We start from the raw sequence: 25,124 nt of genomic DNA, 5'->3' as shown, positions 1-25,124 counted from the left end.
AATGTGCTCATGAACAACACCTGGGTGACACATCGTTCATGAAGTTGTGGATTCAGTTGCAGAGGTAACTTCAGCCACCTAACACTTCAGTATCTACATCTACATCTACATTGATACTTTGCAAATCACATTTAAGCGCCTGCCAGAGGGTTCATTGAATCACCTGCACAATTGTCTGTTATTCAAAACTCGTATAGCGCGCGGTAAAACGAACACCTATATCTTTCCGTACGAGCTCTGATTTCGCTTATTTTATCCCTATGCAGGTCAGTATCAACAAAATATTTTCGCATTCGGAGGAGAAAGCTGGTGAGAGGATTCCGTCGCAACGAAAACCGCTATTCTTTTAATGATGTCAAACGCAAATCCTGTATCATTTCAGTGAGACTCTCTCCCACATTTCGCGGTAATACAAAACGTGCTGCCCTTCTTTGAACTTTCTCGATGTATTCCGTCAGTCCTACCTGGTAAGGATCCCACACTGCACAGCTGTATTCTAAAAGAGGTCGGACAAGCGTATGTAGGCAGTCTCCTTAGTAGTCTGTTACATTTTCTAAGTGTCCTGCCAATAAAACGTAGCCTTTGGTTAACGTTCCCCACAACATTTTATGTGTATGCCTTCCAGTTTAAGTTCCTTGTAGTATTAATTCCTAGGTATTTAGTTGAATTTGCGGTCCTTAGATCCTACTGATTTATCATGTAACCGAAGCTTAACGGATTGCTTTTCGTACTCATGTGAATGACTTCACACTTTCCGTTGTTTAGGGTCAGTTGCCAATTTTTCCACCATACAGATATCTATTATAAATCGTTTTGCAATTTGTTTTGATCTTCTGATGACTTTACTAGTCGATAAACGGCAGCGTCATTTGCAAACAACCTAAGACGGCTGCTCATATTGTCTCCCAAATCGTTTACATACAGAAGGAACAGCAAAGTACCTATAACACTACCTTGGGAAACGCCAGAAATCACTTCTGTTTTGTTTTCCCCGATGACTTTCCGTCAATTACTACGAACTGTGACCTTTCTGGCACGAATTCACGAATCCAGTAACATAATTAAGTTGATATTCCATAAGCACGCAATTTCACTACAAGTCGCTTGTGTGGTACAGCGTCAAAAGCCATCCGGAAATCCAAAAATACAGAATGAATATGAAAACCCTTGCCAATAGCACTAAACAGTTCATGCGAGGGAAGAACTAGTTGTGTTTCACAAGAACAATATTTCTTAAATCGACGTTGACTGTTTGTCAATAGACCGTTTCCTTCGAGCTAATTCAAAATGTTCGAACACAATATATGTTCCAAAATCATGCTGCGTATCGAAATTAATGATATGGGACTCTAATTAAATGGATTATTTCTACTACCTTTCTTGAATATGCTACCTGTGCAACTTTCCAGTCTTTGGGTACGGATCTTTCGTCGAGCGAACGGTTGTATATGATTGTTAAGTATGGAGCTAATGCATCAGCACACTCTGAAAGGAACCTAATTGGTATACAGTCTGGACCAGAAGACTTGCTTTCATTAACTGATTTGCTTCACTACCCCGAGGATATTTACTTCTACTTTACTCATTCTAGCAGCTATTCTTGTTTCGAATTCTGGAATATTTACTTCGTCTTCTTTTGTGAAGGCATTTCGGAAGGCTGTGTTTAGTAACTCTGCTCTGGCAGCACTGTCTTCGAGTGTATCTCCATTGCTATCTCGCAGAGAAGACATTGATTATTTCTTGCCGCGAACATACCTCACATACGACCAGAATCTCTTTGATTTTCTGCCATGTTGCAAGACAAAGATTCGTTGTGGAAACTGTTATAAGCATCTCGCATCGAAGTCCGCGCTTAATTTCGGGCATCTGTAAAAGATCGCCAATCTTGGGGTTTTTGCGTCTGTTTAAATTTGGTATGTTAGTTTCGTTGTTTCTGCAACAGTGTTCTGATCCATTTTGTATACCAAGGAGGGTCAGATCCGTCGTTTGTTAATTTATTTGGTAGAAATCTCTCAATTTCTGCCGATACTATTCCTTTGAATCAAAGCCTCATGTGGTCTACACTTATATTATTAATTTCTAAAGAGTGGAGATTGTCTTTCAGGAAGGCGTCAAGTGATTTTTATCCGCTTTTTTGAATAGGTGTAATTTTCGTTTATTTTTGTGGTATTTGGGGGTTACTATATTGTCTCTCTGCGGCTACTCTCTGTTCACTAAACCCTACATCCGTTTTGATGCTCTTTATTAATTCTGGATTATTTGTTGCTAAGATGTTAAGTGTGTTTTCACAACCGTTTACGATTCACGTGGGCTCGTGCCCTAACTGTGCTCGAAATACATTTCAGAGAGTGCGTTTAGCACAATTTCGGATGACGTTTTATGCGTACCTCCAGAATTAAATATGTATATTTGCTAACATATCGAGGGTAAATTAAAGGCACCACCACCTATAATCGTATGAGTCTGGTACGTGTTTGAAATCAAACTCAAGCTTTCTTTGAAACTTTCAGCAACTGTATCATCTGAATTGCGAGGTCGGTAAAAGTATCCAATTATCATTTTATTCCGGTTGTCAACAATGACTTCTGACCATTCTAACTCACAGAAACTATCTACTTCAATTTTGCGACAGGATAAACTACTTCTAACATCAACAAACACGCCACCGCCAACCGTGTTTAGCCTAGCCTTTCGGAATACCGTTAGGTACTTTGGAAAAAATTTCGGCTTAGCCTATATCCGGCTTTAGCCAACTTTCAGTGCCTAGAACGATTTGAGCATCAGTGCTTTTTATTAGCGCTTGGAGCTCTGGCAGTTTTTCAACACATCTACTACAATTTACAACTGTTTTACCGATGGTTCCTGTATTTATGTTCTTCCTGTGTTCGGCTTGCACCCTTTGTGACTGAAGTCCTTCTTGAGTTTTCCCGAGACTCTCTTACCTAAAAAACCTCCCAGTCCACGCCACACTGCCCTGCTACCAGTGTAGCCGCCTCCTGCGTATAGTTGAACACCTGACCTATTCAGCGAAACCCGATAACCAACCACCCTTTGACGCAAGTCGAGAAATTTGCACCCTACCGGTCGCAGAACCGTCTGAACCTCTGATTCAGCTCTGTGCCATAGGGCCGCAATCGGTCCTGTCGACTATGCTGCAAGTGGTGAGCTCTGCTTTCATCTTGCAAACAAGACTTGCAGCCTTTACCACTTCTGTTAGCCGATAGAAACCACAGAGAATCTCTTCTGATCCAAAGTGACACACATTATTGGTACCGACGTGAGCAGTTGGCTGCACCCTGTGCTCTTCATGGCATCATGAAGGACTCGTTCCACATCTGGAATGTCTCCACCTGATATGCACACGGAGTGCACATTGGATCATTTGTTTTATTTTGCTGTAAAATGGGACATTGTGTTATGAATTTGATGTAACTTTGGGCAATTTATTACAATTATGTTGTGGCATGTTGATTTATAAAGGAAGCGTTGCATTTGTGCTGTAACAGTTGCAATCTGTTGCAATATTTGCTGTAACGTAGGGAAATTTGTTTCAGTATTTCAGTAACATGTGTCAGTTTTGCTGTAGTAAGTCGATGCATGTGGAATTTGTTACATTTTTGCTGTCACACGAGGTTCTTCATTACCATTTTTGCTGTAACATGAAGGGCAAATGGTTACTTTTTCCAATACATGGGGCTATTTGTTAGAGTTCTGCAGTGTGACAAAAATGTGAGGTGCATTTTGCAACAATTTTGATGTGAGATGGGTGAAAATTTGTTGTATTTGAGCTGTAAAATAGAGAAATTTATGACAGTTTGTTACATTGGTAAATTTGTATCCATTTTTGCTGTTATTTCATGTTGTTCATAGCTTTTTGTTACAATGTTGATGTAATGTGATGTTCAATATCTTACATTTTCGCTGTAACGAGGTACTGTTACTGTTTAGTTGTAACAAGTGGATATATGAAGGATTACTTGCATTGTTGATGCAACAGCAGAACTTTGTTATTTTTGTTACTGTGATACAGGAAAATTTATTATATTTTTTCTGTGAGATATTGAAAATTGTTACGAATTTGCTGTAACATGGTGCTGCATAAAGCATTTTGCTATTTTCTTGCTATGACATGAGGAAATTTCTATCCATTTTGCCATAACATATTGGCCTATTTGTTACAAATTTTGAGTAACATTATGATGTTTGGAGAAAGTTATTGTCATTCTTATATAATACATGGCCATTTGTTACATTTTTGTTGTCAGATGAGAAATTTCATTACATGTTTGCTGTAGGAAGGGCTACTTTGTTGTAATTTGGAAGTGACATTGTGATGTATGGACTGTTCTGTTGCATTTGTAGCAAAAAATGAGTAAAATTCTTGCGTTTTTGCTGTAGCATTGGGAAGTTTTTTACAATTGTGCTTTAATATGAAACTTGTCTTATATTTTTGTGTAACATAGGGCAAATTGTTACAATACTGAAGCGACATGTATACAGCATTTCATAAGAATTTTTGCTTGGCTTAATTAGCTATTTGTTACATTTCTGCTGTGACATGGGTAAATATGTAACATTTTCTATGTAATTTGGTAATGAATGTCGCAATTTGTTGAGGTGTTGGTGATACATCACGATATATTGTGCAATTTATTACAGTATTGATGTTACATTCGGAACCATTTGCTACATGTCTGCAGAATCAGGAGAAAATGCATTGAAATTTTCTGTAGCAGGGAGAAACTTGTTACAGTTTTGCTGCAGCATGTCAAAGTATGAATGAGACATCACGCAATCTCCTTTTCATAGTGTTCACTACGTTATGGCAGAGGCTGACAAATATTGTGTACTGGGAAGAAGAAACTGTTATCCTGTCATGGGTTCACTATAGTGTCTGGGTAACTTCTATAGATTTGCTTAAACTAAGATGAATTTATCTCAATGAAGGAACAGCAATTAGAAGTAGATATACATTCCTATCAAGGCAATTCTGCATCAACCTGTTGTGTCTAAGCGAAATGAAGTGCTTAGATAAAAAACGATGAACTTCTTCCATGGGACCTTATTATTGCCAAGTTGCTAAGTGAACTCAAACTGTGTGAGATGATGATACTGGGAAATATGTCTTTCCTGTAGTAATGCATTAATAAACATGGCTTTCTACAGCTCCAGTGTTCTAGAGGTTTTTGTTACTGATGTGAACAATAGCTGTTTGATGTATCAATGGAAAGGATTGCTAGTGGTAGGTATTGCGATGATATAGCTGTGCTAAATGCATACCAAGCTTAGGAATATGCATCGATGAATGCTGCACTAGCTGAAACTGATTTTTGCAGTCGTAATATGTTAATTCCAACATCATAGGCATACTACTACTTACTTTGGTAATTTCGGTTGACAAGTGCATGTTAAATTGTAAATTAGATCAACAGTAAACCCATCTGTGTTTAGCAATGTTATCAAACTAATTTTAGTGTATTTTGATAAGTTTAATATGTGTTATTGAACCTGAATTAAGCTTGTTGACTAACCTATAATATATTTCAGTACTCCAATATCAGAACTCCATGTATTTTGACACAAAATACAGACAAACGTTTTCGACTAAATCTGGAAATATTTAACTACAGGGTCAACTGTGATAAGAGATTTTGGTACATGTTTCGATCTTTGGGTATCAAGAAGGGTGGCTCAACTTGTAATTTTTATCAGTAGGCCCAAATGCGAGCCATCTGTAGTTTTTTTAAGTTACACAACAATTATGTTATGAGCAATGTACTTCACGTGCTTTTTCTTTGAAATAACAGATATTTTGAGAAGGAATGTTATTTTGGTGCAAAGCTAGTGTTTAGCTTTGCGATAAGATATCTGTGATAATACTTCTGTGTTATGCTAATCAACGTTTGTGTGTATATTTCTCTACGTTATTTCTTTAGTTATTTTGTTAAATAATATTATTTTGGCCAAGGACTTAATTTTGGTTCATGTTCACGAATATGTGGCGTATAGGCATATTAAAGTTTCTCCCCTATGGTTGGAAGATTGTGCACCATTTTATTTGATTATCATTTCATTTGGTGTTTGGGGCATAGTGAACTTATATTTATGTGTACCCAAATGTTTAGTTGAAGTGTCGCAGCACAAGAAACATTCTGTCACCATACCTTCTTCAGACCTTCAAAATATAATTTGGTAAGCTCGTTTGTCGTTGGTTGTTTTGTACTTTTATGGCTTGTACCTTGGAATAATATGGCAATATTTTAGAATTATTTAATGATGGATTACGGAATTGCCGTCTGCAAACGTTTCAGAGGGCTTTGGCACCATAATTCAGACCGGTAATGTTGTAGTCTCCCTGAAATGTTTATTTTGTTTATACATTCAGGAAGGCTTAGATCAAATGTAATAAAAAAACTTAAATTAGCTAGTCAGTATCACCAATTATAATTTTCCATTGTTGATGCATCATATTCTTTTCCCTTAAAATTATGCCTGGTGAAATGACGTATTACAGACAAACTTCTGAAGATGTTCAACATTCGTTATAGACACAGAAATATGAGTTACACATTCTACATACGTTTATCAGCCAAAATGTTATGACAATCGTCCTACTAACGATATAACCACCACCCCCCCCCCCCCCCCCCCAGGCGATAGCAGCCTCATCTGGAGAGGAATGACTTCTTCTCAGACACACGCAGAAAGCCTGTAGTACCAGTGAGCATGCTATCTGTGTGTACAATGGGGAGGCCTACAACTTTGACTCAGGGCAGATTGTGATGGCCTGGAGGCTTGGCATGAGGTTTTTGGAAACTGCACGACTTGAAGGGTGTTCGAGGAGTGCTCTGATGAATGTCCACAAAACGTGGCAAAACCATGGGGAAACCACGTCCATAGCGTGGGGTTTGGTGGCCACTTCTCATTTCAGGTGTTGGTGGTGTTGGACGTTGTAGGCAGGGTAGGCTGGTAAAACAGGACAGGTGGCGAGCTGTGGTAGGATTAACATCAGACTTTAATGCTGAGTGCAGTGGAACTGTGTATGAACACACACTGTACTGAACACCCCTAACGATGGGCCTCAGCAGTCGACGACTCATGCATGTGCCACTACTAACACCATAAGATCGGCAACTATGACTGAAATTGGCACATGACCATTGGCACCGGACAGAGCATTGCCTGATTTGATAAATCCCGATAACTTCGTTCCCCTGGCAACAGCTCCTTGACACCTGTACTGCAGGACGGAGACGAGCTGGAGGTTTCTCCATTATGGTCCGGAGAACATTAGTTTGGGCTTACAAGGGGTCCAGTAGAGCTCGCGCAGGGTAAGATGATGGCGAACAAGTATCGTACACTGGTTACAGACCAGGTACACCTTTTCATGATGCTCATGTTTCCCGACGGAAGTGCTATTCTTCAGCAAGATATTGCATCATGCCACAAGGCCAGCAGTGTGTTCGAGTGCTTCGGGAACACGGTGGCGAATTCGAATTAAAGTGCTGGCCCACCAGCTCGTGAGATCTGAACGTCATCGAACACGTCTGGGATGTGACTGAAAGTGGGGATAGAGGTCATCACCCCATATCCAGATTTGATGAGAATTAAGTTACCTGTGTTTCCACATGTGTTGCCAGCTCCCACCAGCGGCCTACAAAAGCCTCATTCCTTTCATTCCATGCCCCACTAGTTGGTATTTTACGTGCCAAAGATGGATGTACCTTCTATTAAGTAATAATTTCTTGCTAATCAGTGTATTTTGATGGAGGTTTCAAACATTAAAATGATATTGCGATGACTGGCACACATATTGTGTGTGTGATATCTACTTCATCCTACAATGTTGCTGGTTCAGCTGTGTTTTCGATCATACTCTCATTTAAGCCTAGGATCACATTAAATGCAATCTTCCAGTAGTAATAGTTATTCAGACAGCATAATTGCTTGGGTGCTAGCCTGTTTAGCACTGTATTTTAGCCAACATATGTTTTGTGTAACTGCAGCCTTGGTAAGTTTTGCTTTTGAACATGGTCTCATGTACTTCTAAAACTGGTTGGCTTTTTCGCAGATATGCTTTCTAACAATTTTAACGTGGAAATAACGTTGGCATACTTTATTTGAGAGTCCACAATCACGTTATACATATAAATGTTGATGAATATGTGTGGCTGAGTGTGGCCGGCCATGATGGCCTAGCGGTTCTAGGCGCTTCAGTCTGGAACCGCGCGACCGCTACAGTCGCAGCAGGTTCGAATCCTGCCTTGGGCATGGATGTGTGTGATGTTCTTAGGTTAGTTAGGTTTAAGTAGATCTATATTCTAGGGGACTGATGACCTCAGATGTTAAGTCCCAACGTGCTCAGAGCCATTTGAACCATTTTTTTGTCGGAGTGTGTGATGAATAACGTCAATATAAACAGCTCGGATGAAGCTTATGAACTGACAGTATCATTTATACAATACCATTCAGATAGTTTATTTGAAAAGAAAGGACACTCTTTTACACGATTCAAGTGTAGCTTACATATTTTAGAATTGATTATACTGCAGATTTGTCAAGATATTTCACATATTTTTGAAATTAACACTAAATGCAGCCTGTAGAGATACCTTTCAACCTCAGGTCATAAAAGTGGCTAGCACAGGTTAGACAGTTCCACCATCTTGAGTTTGTTATCTGTTTTTTTGTATTTATAACCATTTCTTAATTTGACACTCGCGCAGCTGAATTAGTTCTCCTAACTTTCCTTTTTAGTTTCCTGCCTCCACCATTTTCGATTTTTTTAATTTACAGCTAGCACCGTTTTGAATTCAGTAACTACAGCGCTGTGAATACACTGCTGTGACTGCAGCACTATGACGACAGTTCTTACTGGCGGTAGCCTCTTTAAAATGTGTGGCTGAATGTCTATTGCCGTACTACTTATTAGTTTACTAAACTGGATGATTTATATGAATGATGTCTTGGTGTTCTATCCACGGAAGTTCTGATTGACTTTCTTGTTGGGTTTTTGGCTTTAGTGGACTTCGATCCATCATGGTCAGGTTACAAACTAGTCTAATTCTTGTAGTGTGACAGTAGTGTCAATGTACTAATTAATATTATTCATAACATTCAGTATGTCATTTACGATAGCTGTTATAAGCTTTGATCTGTGACGTGATAATGTCGTCTTGTGGGAGATCAAACGTTCGCAGACAGAGATTAAGCAGAAAGCTATAGAAAGGTCTTTAGTGTATGCTGATGGGTAAGTTAAATTGTGTGAGTTAGTGAAGCCAATGACGGTGTGAAAGGAATCTTGTGGTGACATACTGATCTGTAACGTAGCCTGAAGTCTAGGTCAGATTAGAAAGTGACTGCGAGGTTGTGAATTGTTAGAGCCAAGGAAATACTTTGTAACGGAACGTACATTATGCATATAGGATTTAGAGTAGTGGTTCCTATTATAAAAGTGACGAGCACAAACTTCCCATGGAAATCAAATGTGCTTAAAAAATTTATCGTTATTCATTTGATAGTACATTTAATGGTTCCACGAATTCACAACCAACTATAGTGTTATACCCTTCCCGACCACAGCTTTGCAAACAAGTGGATACCGCAGAAGATGATTCCATACTGTGTGTCCTCAGGAGCATCTGACTCGATCCTTTTTGCAGGTCTAGATCAAGCAGTAACTTCGAACATTGATTAATTCAAGCTAATCATCGGGGTGCGGTTGAACAAGAAGGGCAGTACCACAGACAGAACAACTTATTAAGTGAAATGTATATTCACAAACTAAACGGAAAATAGATATCAACCACTGAAATCTTCAGGCAAGAATGAAGTAGTGTTCAATATCGAGTTCACATGGTATCGAACCTTAATTAAAATGGAAGCTACTAAACTGTAATTAATGAAGCCCCTATAATACTGAGAAATGTGAGAAAGGAAGAGAAGCATCACTGTAATATGATGTTGCGTTACCTAACATGTAGGACGTAGCACCTCGCTGTGTTGTGCCGACGACATGTGGGGGTCGTTCACATGGTTGTCTGTGATGGACGCTGACGCTGCCTTTTGACTTTTTCAGTGTACCGACAGAAGTGAGGCTGAGCGGCGCTGCTGCGTATTGTTTAAATTTCGGGACCAACAAGAAAACAGGGCAGTCACTCTTTTGTACTGCCACCCTAAGCAGCCGTTCCTAAAAGATGTTATGTCTGTCTTACCACCGAGTAGTGAGGGAACTCTCAAGATTTCACAGCCCGTCTCTAGCGCCAACTATCTGCCAGGAATATATCCATGCTCTCGTGGCGTTCTTCTTAAAACCAAGGAGATTCTCTGTCATCACCATCCTGGTGACCACCAATTATACGGTTTGAAAAGCGTTGTCTTAAAATGAGCCTGCCCCAAAGTTAATGCTGTATAAAGTCATTAATGTCAAGTAATTTCCGTCTCAGTTTCGTTTCGGGGACAAACAGAGAAGCAGGAAGTAAAATATTTTTAAATTTTATTTCACAGCTCCATTCGCTCCATCTATTATCACACAATCTGCCACCTTTGATCCTACTTGCCCCTCGTAATATGCTACTAGTTTTTCTGTCACTATAACTTACAATTAAAGAAAATATTGAGTTTAGCCCTGTCTACATTTGTACACGTATGACCTGTCACGCCACAACTTTATCATTCAAATTTGTCATGTTATAGGCAGAGAGCATAAGTGAGTCCTGTTATTTACTTCAGCCAATGCTCAAGTAAATTGTTAAATGGATGTACTAATTTACAATGACTGGTCGATCTCCAGCTTTAGCCTCATGGGGGCTTTGACTGATGATGCAGCCATTGGACAAGTAGTATATTCGGTTATTCATTTAAAATGACTGTAGTTACTAAAGCAGTTTACGTGAGCACTGCCTGAAATGAACTTGATAGTTGCATAATTACGTCATGATTCAAAGCGGACGTGATGTTTCATTGGGTTCTTTTGACCCCGTGGAGCGATATGGGATATTAGAAGATAGCAATTATGTGTGGGTGTGTGTGTGTGTGTAGTGTCGGGTCTTTCTGAAAGAATAGGCACTATATATACGACAGCTATTCAGAAAGTAGGTAACGTTTCCGGCTGACGCCGCTAGGCGCGCGCCGATCGCGTATATTTTGGTATGTGCGCGCTCGGCAGCTCAGTCGGCATACATCCGTGACAGCAGGAACGTATCTGCGCATCTGGTTTTTTCGATATTCGAATTAGAAATGTGGGCTGCAATCAAACATCCCGCCAGTTGTGAGGTGTGGTCTGTGCTACGGTTTTTGTTGGCAAAAAACCTAAAACCAATGGAAATTTATCATGAACTGTGCGAAGTGTACGGAAAAAACGTAAGAGTGAATGTTCCGTCCAGAAATGGGTCATTCGGTTTAAAATTGGCTGAACCAACGTTCATGAGTAGTCGCCCAAGCATTGTGACTGATGATCTTGTCGCTAAAGTTGATGAGACGATTCGTGAATGCCGTTGCTTCACAATAACGGAGCTTTCGCTTTCTTTTCCACAAGTTTCACGGACTATGTTGTTTGAAAAGCAGCGTTTTGATGACGACACGGAACTCCAGGCGGGCGTGACTCACTGGCTGAAGTCTGAGGAGGCATAATTTTATGACGAAGGTCTTTCAAAGCTTGCCCACCGCTATGATAAGTGCCTCAAAGTGCTTATATGGAAAAGTAGTATGTCAGACACTCTTTCAGATGTATATAATAAAATGTATTTTTTGTACTTAGTATTTTTTTAATGACCAAACGTTCCCTACTGTCTAAATAGACCTCGTATGTTTGTGTGTGTGTGTGTGTGTGTGTGTGTGAGAGAGAGAGAGAGAGAGCGAGAGAGAGAGACAGACAGAGAGAGAGAGGGAGGGAGAGAGAGAGACAGTGTGTATGTAGTTGAGGCGAAGATGGCCAATGATCTCTTTAGTGCAGATGCACACCCGGCTCATTACTCGAGGCATTTCATCGATTCTGTAGTTTGGTGATAAGTTGAGAATTTGGGTCTGACGGACGGCCTGCTAGGACAGTCCGTTCAGCTTCGATACCCACTGTATCCAGGTGGCTCAGTGGTCTGAGCAATTGCCTGCTAAGGAGAAACCCCGGGTTCAAATTCCGGCCTGGCACAAATTTTCAACTTGTCCCAACGATTTATATCAATGCCCACTCGCATCCAATGTCTGTAATCATGGTGAAAAAACACTAGAATAAAAGTGCTAAACGATAACGAAATCTGTGTGCAAAGGCATGGGGTGCGTGTGTGTGTGTGTGTGGGGGGGGGGGGTGTAAGAAGGGAGGTGGAGGGGAGGTCGAACAGAAAGTTATTGTCTCAGTATCTGACAAACAATCGAAATGCTACGAGCTATGAAGCGTTTATTTCATGTCAGTAAGTGGTACTTTACACTGCACCTCTTGACGTATGTCACTGCACTATTTCTGCTGCTCCTCATCCATTGAATTATCTGGCAAAGGGAGGGAAATCAATAGGACAAACACTTAGGCTCTCGTGCTCAACAGAACACACATACACACATACACACACACACACACACACACACACACACACACACACACAAACACACACACTGATAAACGCACAAGGAAACACGTCTGTTGAAAGAGGTGGACACACGCTCTTGCCGCCACCACGTGTGGTACGAGGACACGCAAAGGACACATAAAACGCTTAAAACGCCGTTTGGCCCTTTAATAAGTTCAGAGGCCGACAGCAGCGCTGACGGTACGTTTGCAGTTGTCACGCAATCGGTTTGGCTGTGACAATGAATTGCGGCCGAGCATGTGCTTTTAGTGTGACGGCTGGTGGGAGGGTGAGAAGAGGAAGCGTAGGAGGAGGAGGAGGAGGAGGAGGTTGGCCGAAGCGGCGGCAGGCAGCGGTCAGCAGGCTACAGGGAGGGCACTTCACGCTGGCCGGCCGCCTGACACCTACAAAACACGGCGCCCGTAATGTGCCGCGCGACACAAAAGCCAGCAGCGAAAATGCATTATGCGATGCGAAGATCCGATAAAACGCCGTTCTATAAACTGCGGCCAGCGGGCGCCGTTCCCTTTTTGTTCTGCCGCCGGCCACACAATACGAGCAGGAGTGGGGTGGACCTACTGCGGTGTGTGTGTGTGTGTGTGTGTGTGTGTGTGTACTCGCGGTGCGGCTAAAGGAATGTTTTACTGCGGCGACGTAAATCATCTCCGCGGACAATGCAGCCGCCGTCGCCCGCGCAGCCCGAATATTTGCATGATTTTTGCTCATTGAAACGGGTCCGTAGCGGTGCGGAGCAGGACGTCGTTTATCTTTGGCCACCTGCGCGTCTGTTTCATCTTACCGGCTAATGGTAGTTGTAGCGCGGTACTGTGCTAAATTAGATTAAATTTAACATGGGGAAGCAAGCCCTGCAGCGATGGCTAGGCGTGGTAACCGTGGTTTTACATGTGCACCTATACTTCGCGGCCAACCCTACGCTGTGTAGTGCAGGGTGTTCTGCGTATCTCTTGCGCTCCCCCTTTTCCTGTTCTAGTTACGAATAGATTGCGGGAAGAACGACTGGATGAATCCCCCGCGTGAGAGATTCAGTCTCACTACCTTTATCTTCGTGATCTTTTTGTGAGATACATGCAGGTGGAAGCAATGAACTGATTGACTGTACTAGGAATATGTGGTCTCGGAACCATAACAGTGGAACTCACAGTGATGCCGAACGTTTCTCTTGCAGCGTCTGCCACTGGAATTAGCTCAACATTTCCGTAATGCTTTCAAACGAATTACATGTGTCTGTAACGAAGCGCGCTGCTTTTCTTTGTATTTTATTTACCAATCTTATGTAGTGCGGATCCCAGGCTGATGCACAATATTCTAGTATTGGTAGAACGAGGGTTTCGTGCCTTACCTCCTTCTCAGGTGTGTCTGTATCAAAATATGTACAGGAGTTCCTGAGATTGACGTACAGAAAAAGAAAGCTACTTACTTAAATTTACAAAATGTACAGATAATCTTGTGAAATCGGACGAATGATTTACAAACACCCTAATTCAGAAAGAAATTTTACTCTGCAGCCGAATGAGTACTTGTTGGTAAGACTTCGTGTGATCTCAGCCTCGTGAGGCCAACTAGGAGCTGCCGGCCGGTGTGGCCAAGCGGTTAAAGGCGCTTCAGTCTGGAACCGCACGACCGCTACGGTCGCAGGTTCGAATCCTGCCTTGGGCATGGATGTGTGTGATGTCCTTAGGTTAGTTAGGTTTAAGTAGTTCTAGGGGACTGATGACCTTAGATGTTAAGTCCCATAGTGCTCAGAGCCATTTGAACCATTTGAACCAACTAGGAGCTACTCGACTGATCGGTAGTGATTCCAAGAACAGGAAAACCGAAAGCGACCAGCAGAGTGGTGTGATGACCATATGCCACCCGCCCCCCCCCCTCTCCAAAAAAAAATTCCATATCGCCTTTGGGAGAGGATGACACTGTGGTCGGTCGGTCCATTTAGAACGGAATGCGGAACTTTACCTATACCATTTATCTGTAAAAATCATAAATTCAAATAATTCGCTGCGTTTTTGTTTGTGGGAAGAGTCATCGGAGGGAGCTATTGTGGGGATTTTAATAATGCGGTATTCACTAGTGGAAGGACATTTACGAGGAAGGTTTTTGTGTATAACGTACTACTGATACGCCAGACAGGTCGGGTAGCCATAAATACCTGCTTCTACCTGTGCCAAGTCGGGGTATGTCGCTAGTGTATATGAATCAAGATGAACTCTTGGACTAAATTTACTCTTCCCCATGAAAACTAAAATCTTACTTTGGCGCCTGCTGTAAGTTTGTGGTTCTTCTGATTAAGGCAGGGATGTCACTTGCATCTTACGCTCGTATTTTGGGCAAGAGATATGGAGGTTGTTGGGCGGTGGGAGGGGGGGGGGGAGGGGAGGAGGGAGTGTATTATAGACTTCATCTAGATGACTCCCCTTCAGTGACACTGGGTGAACTGCTGCGACGTCGCACAGAACAGCAGTGAATGTTGCAACTGCAGAAATCCACATATGAGGCTCCCTATCGTCTTCGGTTTTTTCGTGACTCCACTAGAGGGCACACTCAAAATTTGTGAAAGGTAAATGGAAACTCAAATCCTAAACGAAACTATAGAAGTAACCCAAAATATGTATGCACCTGCATGTAACAGCCTACCCCAGTAAAATTGGATCGTTCTTTTCAAAATAAAAATATTGTAGGCTTATGTGAAAGTTGCAGTAACATTTGCCTCAAATTTCTCTCTTTATTAACGGAAAGCACTGTGAAACCTTAATCTGTCCATTTATGTCTACCAACTGGCTTGTGGAGACAATCAATAAGTTTGGTGTAAAAGTTCTCGAAGCGGTCGCTCTCCTTCTCCATAAGACACAATGTCGACTTTACGTTAGAAGTAAGAGTGACTACTGCCGTGCCACCATACCAGTGTCGGATTCAGTTATGCGCCCGATAACATAAAAGTTTGATTTTGACTTGACTTCGTTCTCATTTACTCGAGGATGATGCTGCGAAAGATTCCCATGACTTATGGCATGTACTGTGAGACAATCTTTCCGAACCAATTTCCATTTTCTACTGTTCACACGATAAGAAAATGCTGCAAAATGTTGTTTGTGAGATTTCTATAGAATTATAAGGACAAAGATAACCATTTATGTTACTTACAATACACAAAATTCGTCTCTGTGCCGCTTTCGTTTATTAAAGCATATCGGTAACGAAAGATTTATCTTCCACCTTCCAGCACTTTGGAAACTGTAGCCGCGTGATTCAGAATGAGTTTCCAACCTTAAATTATATGGCCACGGTACCAGCACGAGCATTATGACACCATATATCAGGAACGCAGCCCAACATACGGTGCATAAATAGCTCTAGGTTTCATAGTATGGTGCAGCGTTTAGGGTTATCTATGCAAATCGTCCATGAAATACAACGCAACACATTGTTTCCCATGCACATATTAGGGAAATACATCATATGACAACATATCAGAAATTACAGTGATTTACTGCTTACTCACACGGTGTTGTAGACACTTTTATGCCAGAAAATGGTTTTGTGGCTGAAAAGAATTGAAGATTCAAATATTAGGTGGTTCTATATGACGTCGTTTTTAATAGACTGATGAAACTTACGAAAACTTCCGTGATTATTCTACAGTTATCGTAACAATTTAAACATTTGGAGCAGTCGAATTTTTATTTGATTTAATTTTCAGAGAGGTAAACGGCAAAACGTATTTCACTACGATAAAAATCGATGCTTGTTACTTTGTGTATGTCAGGGACTAACGAAGGAAGAACTCACTATATAGTTTCACGAATTTATTGGTCGGTAAAATACAGTAGCTAGCTCAGTAATTTGTTTAAGAAGAGGGTGGAGTAATAACTGGAAGACGAATATGCAGGCAACCTGTTACCAGAAAACAGGCCATTCAACATTATAGAAATAGATGAATGACTTTGATTTACAGCCAACGTTAGTACAGATTATTTATTTACCTTTTTCATCGCCCTTAAGACGTCGGTGTAATTATCGAGCTTTTATAAACAATAATTAAAGATGTAAGTAGATGTAGTGCAAAAACCGTAAATATTGTATTTTAGTTGCACAGCACAGGAACAAACGTGAGCATTATATCGGGTAGCCAAAATATAGACAGACAGTGCAATTCAATGGTGTAGGTCTGGAAGTCACTACCTGTAGACATGAATTGTAAGAAGATATATGTTTAACATATTAACGGGTACATATAATGTTAACACTGGTCAAGTGTTAATACGAATGTAGAACTATTAGAACACCAAGATAATATTATTGATTAAACGACCACTTGTGAAGCACACGAAAAACTTGTGTTATAGAGAGTGTAGAAAACTACGAATATAAAATTTTTGTACTCTTAGAGGAGGGAGATGTTTCAGAGATATTATTGATATCGTATGGATTTCTTTGTTGGCTGGAGATGAAGCGCTTGGTATGTGAGACACTGATACGTACCATAGAAGAGCTGGATGATCTTTCGATTCAAGCTGCAGCCATTATCCATAAACCACGTGGTTTCTTTGAGACTGTTAGGCATTCATAAATCCGCAGATACTAGGTGATCAACTTTGTCGCAGAATTTCGAGGGAATGGAGACTGGGTGGGAGTTGTCCAAGCGTGGACTCTTAAACAACTTTAATTTTATTAACAGTGTGAACCATGTAATTTCAAGAGCATATGCTTAATACCAAACAAAACAGGAGATCGCCCCTCATTTTCCTAAAGATTTGACGCCTGAAATAATAAACATAAAATTTAGAAGGATAAACTCTCGCCCCACAGTAATAATTAAAACATTTCGGGTATACAGATCAATTTGCTATCAGAAAATCTTAACCTCATAATTAAACACCAACCAATATAAATACTCAGCCCCAGAATTTTTTTACAAGCTTGGCAGTCAACTAACCTAGTGAACAAGACATTGCACAAGGACACCTCACTAAGAGCATCACTTTAAGAAAACACGCATAGACTATACGAAACTTACATAATCTCTAGTAACACAATAAGTAGATATATGTTGATTGTGAAGTCTCACAGAAACATTAAAAATTGATCACTAAAACAGAATTCAACCAATAATTCACTACCTTACAGTATGCACGCTCCGCGTGTCCTCAGCGTCTTTCATCAAAATACATTTGTACAACGCACTGTTCCTGGCCCAATAGCAGTCCCGCCATGTGTTGTATCGTTCAAGACCTTGGATGTACACTAATATAATCGTAAGCGCAAATATCATGACAATAAAATGCCACAGCCTGCTCTTATTAATTACTTTCGCCGGCGGATCCCCACTGCCAAATTGCTCCACCGTGCCTCCAGCTAGCGACCAGAGGAGCTGCTCTCAGAACTTGCCGTGAGGTTATGGCGTGACCCATCATGGAATGAATTCGGGCACCATTGGCAACAGTGGTAGAGACAAATGCGCCGCAGTAAATCACACTAAGTAAACGGACGACAATTTCAGGAACGTCTCTGAAACATCATCACACAGGACCAATATAACATCTTTCATGTCACTAGCATCAAAACCTTCATGGATCCATAGGTGGATACATTGTGGTGTCAGTGTCAAGTGCCAAAGATATCGTTTTATGTAAACACGCTGTATACACTCATATATTATATATATTAAATATACATGGTGTTTCAGATAGTGTGTTCATCATTGTAACTCAGTAAACAGTAGGTGAAATGAATATTTATCTACGCAGGTAAACGTAAGAAACTTTACTAATTATGCTGAGTTATAGTTTAACTTTTTCACAGAGTTACAGAAAGGAATTATAATTTTAGAAAAATATGTTTTATCTGTCTTTTGGCTGATGCATTTAAACCAACTGTGTTCAAATCAGTTTCAATCACATTTATATCGCTTTTAGTTACAGAGTTAGAAGCGTTCAACGTTTCAACGTTGAAAGCTACATGTTGCACATAATCCTCTACGTTCGGATGGATGTTCTTCTAGCAGACTGTTCATTCAGATGAGGTGTTCGTATGAATGCCCATTTTCCTGAATGTGAAACCCAGTACCTCGTGTATACGACCTGCAGAGGAGATACAAAATTGATCTGTATATGACAGTGTAAGGATACATTCTCCAATTTAATCGAACATAGATTCAAAATTCAAGGGAGCTTGTCACTCTGAGACACCGGCAACTTTACACTTCGTTCGCCGGTCTTTTAACGGCGTAATGTGTTGCGTATTTAGGAAAATGAGCTGTCGTTTGGAAACATTCTGCCACAAGAACATCCGTCTGAATGCAGCCAATTATTTAGAGCAGGTAGCACCAGACCTTAAAATTTAAAACTTTTCTAGCTCCCTAAATGGAATTGAGAGAACTTCTGTTTACATTGATTCTTCTACTTACATTGATGTGTACACGGCTGGTCTAAATACTTCATCTATTGAGAGAAAGAAATGTCCTACATCAAAAATTGTTACTCAGTATTGATGGCTTAGTGTTATCTGAAGCGGGTTGAGGGGTTGAGTTGTTTTGGGGGACGAGACCTGACAGCGAGGTCATCGGTCTCATCGGATTAGGGAAGGAAGTCGACCGTGCCCTTTGAAAGGAACCATCCCGGCATTTGCCTGGAGTGATTTAAGGAAATCACGGGTAACCTAAATCAGGATGGCCGGACGAGGGAGTGTTATCTGAAACACCCTGTCTCTTAATGTTCCAAATCAACAGATCGTAATATCCAAGAAACACTATAACACTTTGCTAATTTTTGGCTGTCATGCTTATAGGTTATATTTATATATTGTATTTTATAATTCTGTGTTATATAACTGAAAATGTAAGGCTTATAGGTTATATTTATATATTGTATGTACTAACTGGATCTTTTTTTATAGTACAGGGAAAATAAACAGCCGGCCGCGGTGGCCTAGCGGTTCTTGACGCTTCAGTCTTGAACCGCGCGACTACTACAGTCGCGGGTTCGAAACCTGCCTTGGGCATGGATGTGTGTGACGTCCTTAGGTTAGTTAGGCATAAGTACTTCTAAGTTCTATGGGACTGATGACCTCAAATGTTAAGTCCCATAGTGCTCAGAGCCATTTGAACCATTTGAAAATATGCAAATGAGATTAAAAGTCTGGGAACTGACAATTTGAATAAGAAAAATAGTCCTAAAACGGACTTCGGAAGGATAGAATTTGTGTTCGTTATTTACGAGGGCTATTTTTTGAAGGTGCGATCCGGCGCGAAATGGAAATCACAGTGAAAAAAATGTTTTATTTGTGACACTGAGTTACACTTGCCAGCTACTTCTCTGCATTGTCGTTGCTCCGACTGAAACATATGTCGTCGCGGGGTACCAACTTTTCAATAAACTCGTAGTAGAAGGCAGCCGTATTGTTTCCACCAATTCTCTACATTAGTATGCAGGTCGCTGTCCTCATACTCGGTACAATATTTCATGTAATCAAAGAGATGAAAATTACAGGGAGCCAAATTCGGGCTTACCGTCGAAAACGCTGAAGGAGCGTCTTTGCAGCTGCAGTGTGCGGCCAAGCATTGTCACAAAGAAGGACAATGGCTATTGACAACATTCATCTTCGCTTGGTCAGATTTGCCCTAAAAGACTTTTTCTCTAAATCGCCTGACCCCCTTCCTGAACAAGATCATCAGTTGACACTTGATTCCTTCCCAGACCGCCTGCATCGGGACCGACTGTACTTCCTGCTTCATAGTCCCTGCACCACAGCCACACTTTGCTGTTACTCAAGACACGTTACGTAGGCTGCATGGAAATCAAGCTTAACTCCTCACCTTGAAGAAACTGTCAGCACACACTTGACACTTGATGGGAAACTCTATTGATGGAGGCATCTTTACGTGCTCACTGTGTAAATAGGCTGTTTAGGTTTCTATTTTGGTAACTCACGTAGCGTTCTGTATGAAAATCACTGGCTGTGCTGTGTACAGTCTATGGCTGGTTGGCATTGTTGGAATATTCGCTATTGTAGTGTTGGGCAGTTGGATGTGAACAGCGCGTAGCGTTGCGCAGTTGGAGGTGAGCCGCCAGCAGTGGTGGATGTGGGGAGTGAGATGGCAGAATTTTGAGAGCGGATGATCTGGACGTGTGTCCATCAGAAAAAGTAAATTTGTAATATTGGATATCATGAACCGATTTATATACATATGATGACTTTTGTTTGTTCTCTATCAAAATCTTTCATTTGCTAACTATGCCTATCAGTAGTTAGTGCCTTTTATTCAGCTGGCAGTATTGGCGCACGCTGTATTGCAGTAGTTTGAGTAACGAAGATTTTTGTGAGGTAAGTGATTCATGAAAGGGATAGGTTATTGTTAGTCAGGACCACTCTTTTGTAGGGATTATTGAAAGTCAGACTGCGTTGCGCTAAAAAAAAATATTGTGTGTCAGTTCAGTGATGATCAGAATAAGTAAAGAGAGAAATGTCTGAGTAAGTTCAGTTTTTCTCGGTTGTTTGAAAATCAAATAACGTAAGGGGTTTACCAGCACAGTCATTCTTAATTTTTCTAGGATATTTCAACTGTGTACTCATAACTGAGAAGTGTTATGTGACGCAATCGGCGAGCGTAGAGAGACACTACACAACACATCTAGGCAAAGCTTCATTGGATTTGTACTGTGGTTTTCATTTCGAGACTAATCTGACCTTGGAAAAAAAATATCTGTCGTATCTAACCTATAATGAACCACAAATATGGCAGTGGGGAACAGGAAGTTGTAGTATTTCGCGGTCTCTGCGGGCAGCCGGCAGTCTAGGCGCGGCTCCACAGCGCGGTGGAACCGTCCCACAGCGATCAGTTACGTACGACTGTGGCAGGCGGCCTGATTGAAATCGATTCGCAAGCGCTGGCTCACACTGAGCACGCCGCTGTCTAATCGGAGAGATAATTGGCAGCACTGAGTCTGGCGTGGCGTATCGGAGCTGTGGGACGTACCTGCGCTGCCACGGCGGCCTCTCATAGAGCCATTAGATCGTTACCGCAGCCCGCGACACGTATAGCTTTCGGTATTTGAGAACCGAACGGAATAACACAGGTCACGTATGTTTCTCCATTTCAGATTCTAACCAACAGCCGCAGCAACAAATGCTGTCGCCGACTGAATATACTGAATGCCTTCGGAAAGTTAGCAAACACGATATAAGCCGTGGTGTTCTTGTTCTCATGAATGAACAGAGCGAGCTGTGCTTCAAAGGACGCTTGTTTTCAGGGTCTGTAACTAAGAAATTTCATACTGAGTGAGCTTAAAACATCTTCCGTAATTCTACAACAGATCTACGTCGGCGAAATACATTTAAATACACTACTGGCCATTAAAATTGCTATGACTGGGCGTTGAGTGATGTCCTTAGGTTAGTTATGTTTAAGTAGTTCTAAGATCTAGGGGACTGTTGATCATAGATGTTACGTCCCATGGTGCTCAGAGCCATTTGAACCATTAAATTTGCTACACCAAATAGAAATGCAGATGATAAACGAGTATTCACTGGACAAATATATTATACTAGAACTGACATGTGATTATATTTTCACGCAATTTGGGTGCATAGATCCAGAGAAGTAAGTACCCTGGGCCTTGAGTCCAACAGAGCTTGGATGGCGTGTACAGGTACAGCTGCCCATGCAGCTTCAACATGATACCACAGTTCATCAAGAGTAGTGAATGGCGTATTGTGACGAGCCAGTTGCTCGGCCACCGTTGACCCGACGTTTTCAATTGGTGAGAGATCTGGAGAATGTGCTGGTCAGGGCAGCAGTCGAACATTTTCTGTATCCAGAAAGGCCCGTACAGGACATGCAACATGCTGTCGTGCATTATCCTGCTGAAATGTAGGGTTTCGCAGGGATCGAATGAAGGGTAGAGCCACGGGTCGTAACATATCTGAAACGTTCGCTGTTAGAAGTGCCGTCAATGCGAACAAGAGGTGACCGAGACGTGTAACCAATAGCACCCGTACCATCACGCCGGGTGATACGCCAGTATGGCGATGACGAATACACGCTTCCAATTTGCGTTCACCGCGATGTCCCCAAACACGGATGCGACCATCATGATGATGTAAACAGAACCTGGATTCATCCGAAAAAATGACGTTTTGCCATTCGTGCACCCAGGTTCGTCGTTGAGTACACCATCGCAGGCGCTCCTGTCTGTGATGCAGCATCAAGGGTAACCGCAGCCATGGTCTCCGAGCTAATAGTCCATGCTGCTGCAAACGAAGTCGAACTGTTCGTGCAGATGGTTGTTGTCTTGCAAACGTCCCCATCTGTTCACGCAGGGATCGAGATGTGGCTGCACGATCTGTTACAGCCATGCGGATAAGATGCCTGTCATCTCGAGTGCTAGTGATACGAGGCCGTTGGGATTCATCACGGCGTTCCGTATTAACTCCTGAACCCACCGATTCCATATTCTGTTAACAGTCATTGGATCTCGACCAACGCGAGCAGCAATGTCGCGATACGATAAACCTCAATCGCGATAGGCTACAATCCGACCTTTATCAAAGTCGGCAACGTGATGGTACGCATTTCACCTCCTTACACGAGGCATCACAACAACGTTCCATCAGGCAACGCCTGTTAACTGCTGTTTGTGTATGAGAAATCGGTTGGAAACTTTCCTCATGTCAGCACGTTGTAGGTGTCGCCAGCGGCGCCAGCCTTGTGTGAGTGCTCTGAGAAGCTCATCATTTGCGTATCACAGCATTTTCTTTCTGTAGGTTGAATGTCGCGTCTGTAGCACGCTACCCTTGTGGTGTAGCAGTTTTAATGGCCAGTAGTGTATTAGTGCATATTTCCGTCGATCCTACTCCTTTTCGTTTTGGCCATCTGAGTCCCACTTTGATTCGTGACACCTTTGTTTCTTTTGATCTCTCGTTATCAAACTTTTTGTTTTGTGTCTAGTTCTGTCGGCGAAATCTGTGATAGCCTAATTTTTTTATTTGAAAAAAATATAACTCTTGTTCCTATATTATCATTATTAAATATATTATTGTCGTAAGTTGCTTATAAATCACGAACGCCAGCAGATTCTTACGCGAATCACAAAAAGAGAGACTGTCCAGGCTTCACGCAGAGATAGCTACTTGCAAAGAAATGTTGCGTAGTTGCTTTCACAACTTAGGAATCCATAAAAATACGTAAACAATGTGTGACCGATGCTGGGAACAGATCTGACAGTGGAAACGTGAGAAAGACACCAATTCTCGAGTCCGTACACAAGCGCGAGCAAGATAGAAATTTTCCACCCTGAACTGGGAGGCGTGCAAGCATGATCATCATACAGTGATCAGTCACTGGGCGATACTTCGAATTTACTCTGACAGTGACTACTTCGAGAGAAGGAAATACATTGACCGAAAAAAACACTCAACACCAAGAAGGAGTTGTGAGATTTAAATGAAAGCTTTTAGCCGTATTTAAACTTTTGAAATAAATTCTGTTCACATCTCGCTTCTTTCGTATAAGAGTAGCACTAGTATCACCACTATGAGAAAGCATATCAGGTTTGCGTTAAACACACTCTGTAACGGTCGTGAACGTTAGTTATCTCTGAGATTGGACGTGGAGGAGGAGGAGAAGATTTGGTTTAACGTCCCGTCAACAACGAGGTCATTAGATACGGAGAAAAGCTCGGATTAGGGAAGGATGGGGAAGGAAATTGACAGGGCCTTGTCAAATGAACCATACCAGTATTTGCCTGAAGCGATTTGGTGAAATCACAGAAAACCTAAATCTGAATGGCCGGACGCGGGTTTGAACGGTCGTCCTCCCGAAAGCGAGTCCAGTGTGCTAACCACTGCGCCACCTCTCTCCGTGATTGGGCGTGGTGAGTTGATCTTAGTCAATAATGCCTTTACGGCGACAAAGACGCCATTATCAATAGCCCACTGGGTTTGAACTAGGTCGTGTAATACGGCTACAAGAGGCTGGTATTTCCTTCTGAGATATTGCAGAAAGACTTGTTGGGAACGTAGCCATTGTACATAATTGCTGGCAGCGATGATCACGAGGATGTACGGTCTTAAGGAGACCGGACTCCGGACAGCCACGTGGAACTACCGAGAGTGAAGACCATCGACTGCTCTGGTGCATTGTACAGCATCTGTAACTGGATTCTGAGTAGCAGTTGGCACCTCAGTGACAGAACAAACTGATACACATCAGTTTCTTCAGGGACAGTTCCGATGTAGACGCCCCGTACTATGCATTCCTTTGACCCACAGCCACCGCCACTTACAACTTCAGTGGTTCATTGAACGGCAGGGTTTGTTATGTTTTCTGGCGTAAGCTGGTTCTGCCTCGATGCCACTGACGGGCATGTGTTGGTTAGAAGGAGACCACTAGAGTGCCTGAAACCAACCCATCTACATGCTAGACACTCTGGACCTTTACCTGGAGTTGAGGTGCGATGACAGCAGGAGAATTCTCGTGGTTATGCCATTCATCCTGACTGTAAATTTGACTTCATTCTTATGATTCGACCTGTTGTGCTGTCATTCATGAACGGC

Source organism: Schistocerca piceifrons, chromosome 1 (assembly GCF_021461385.2).
Source record: "Schistocerca piceifrons isolate TAMUIC-IGC-003096 chromosome 1, iqSchPice1.1, whole genome shotgun sequence".
In the NCBI taxonomy this organism is placed as follows: Eukaryota; Metazoa; Arthropoda; class Insecta; order Orthoptera; family Acrididae; genus Schistocerca; species Schistocerca piceifrons.
The sequence above is the reverse complement of the archived record's forward strand: the minus strand, read 5'-3'. Positions refer to the sequence as shown.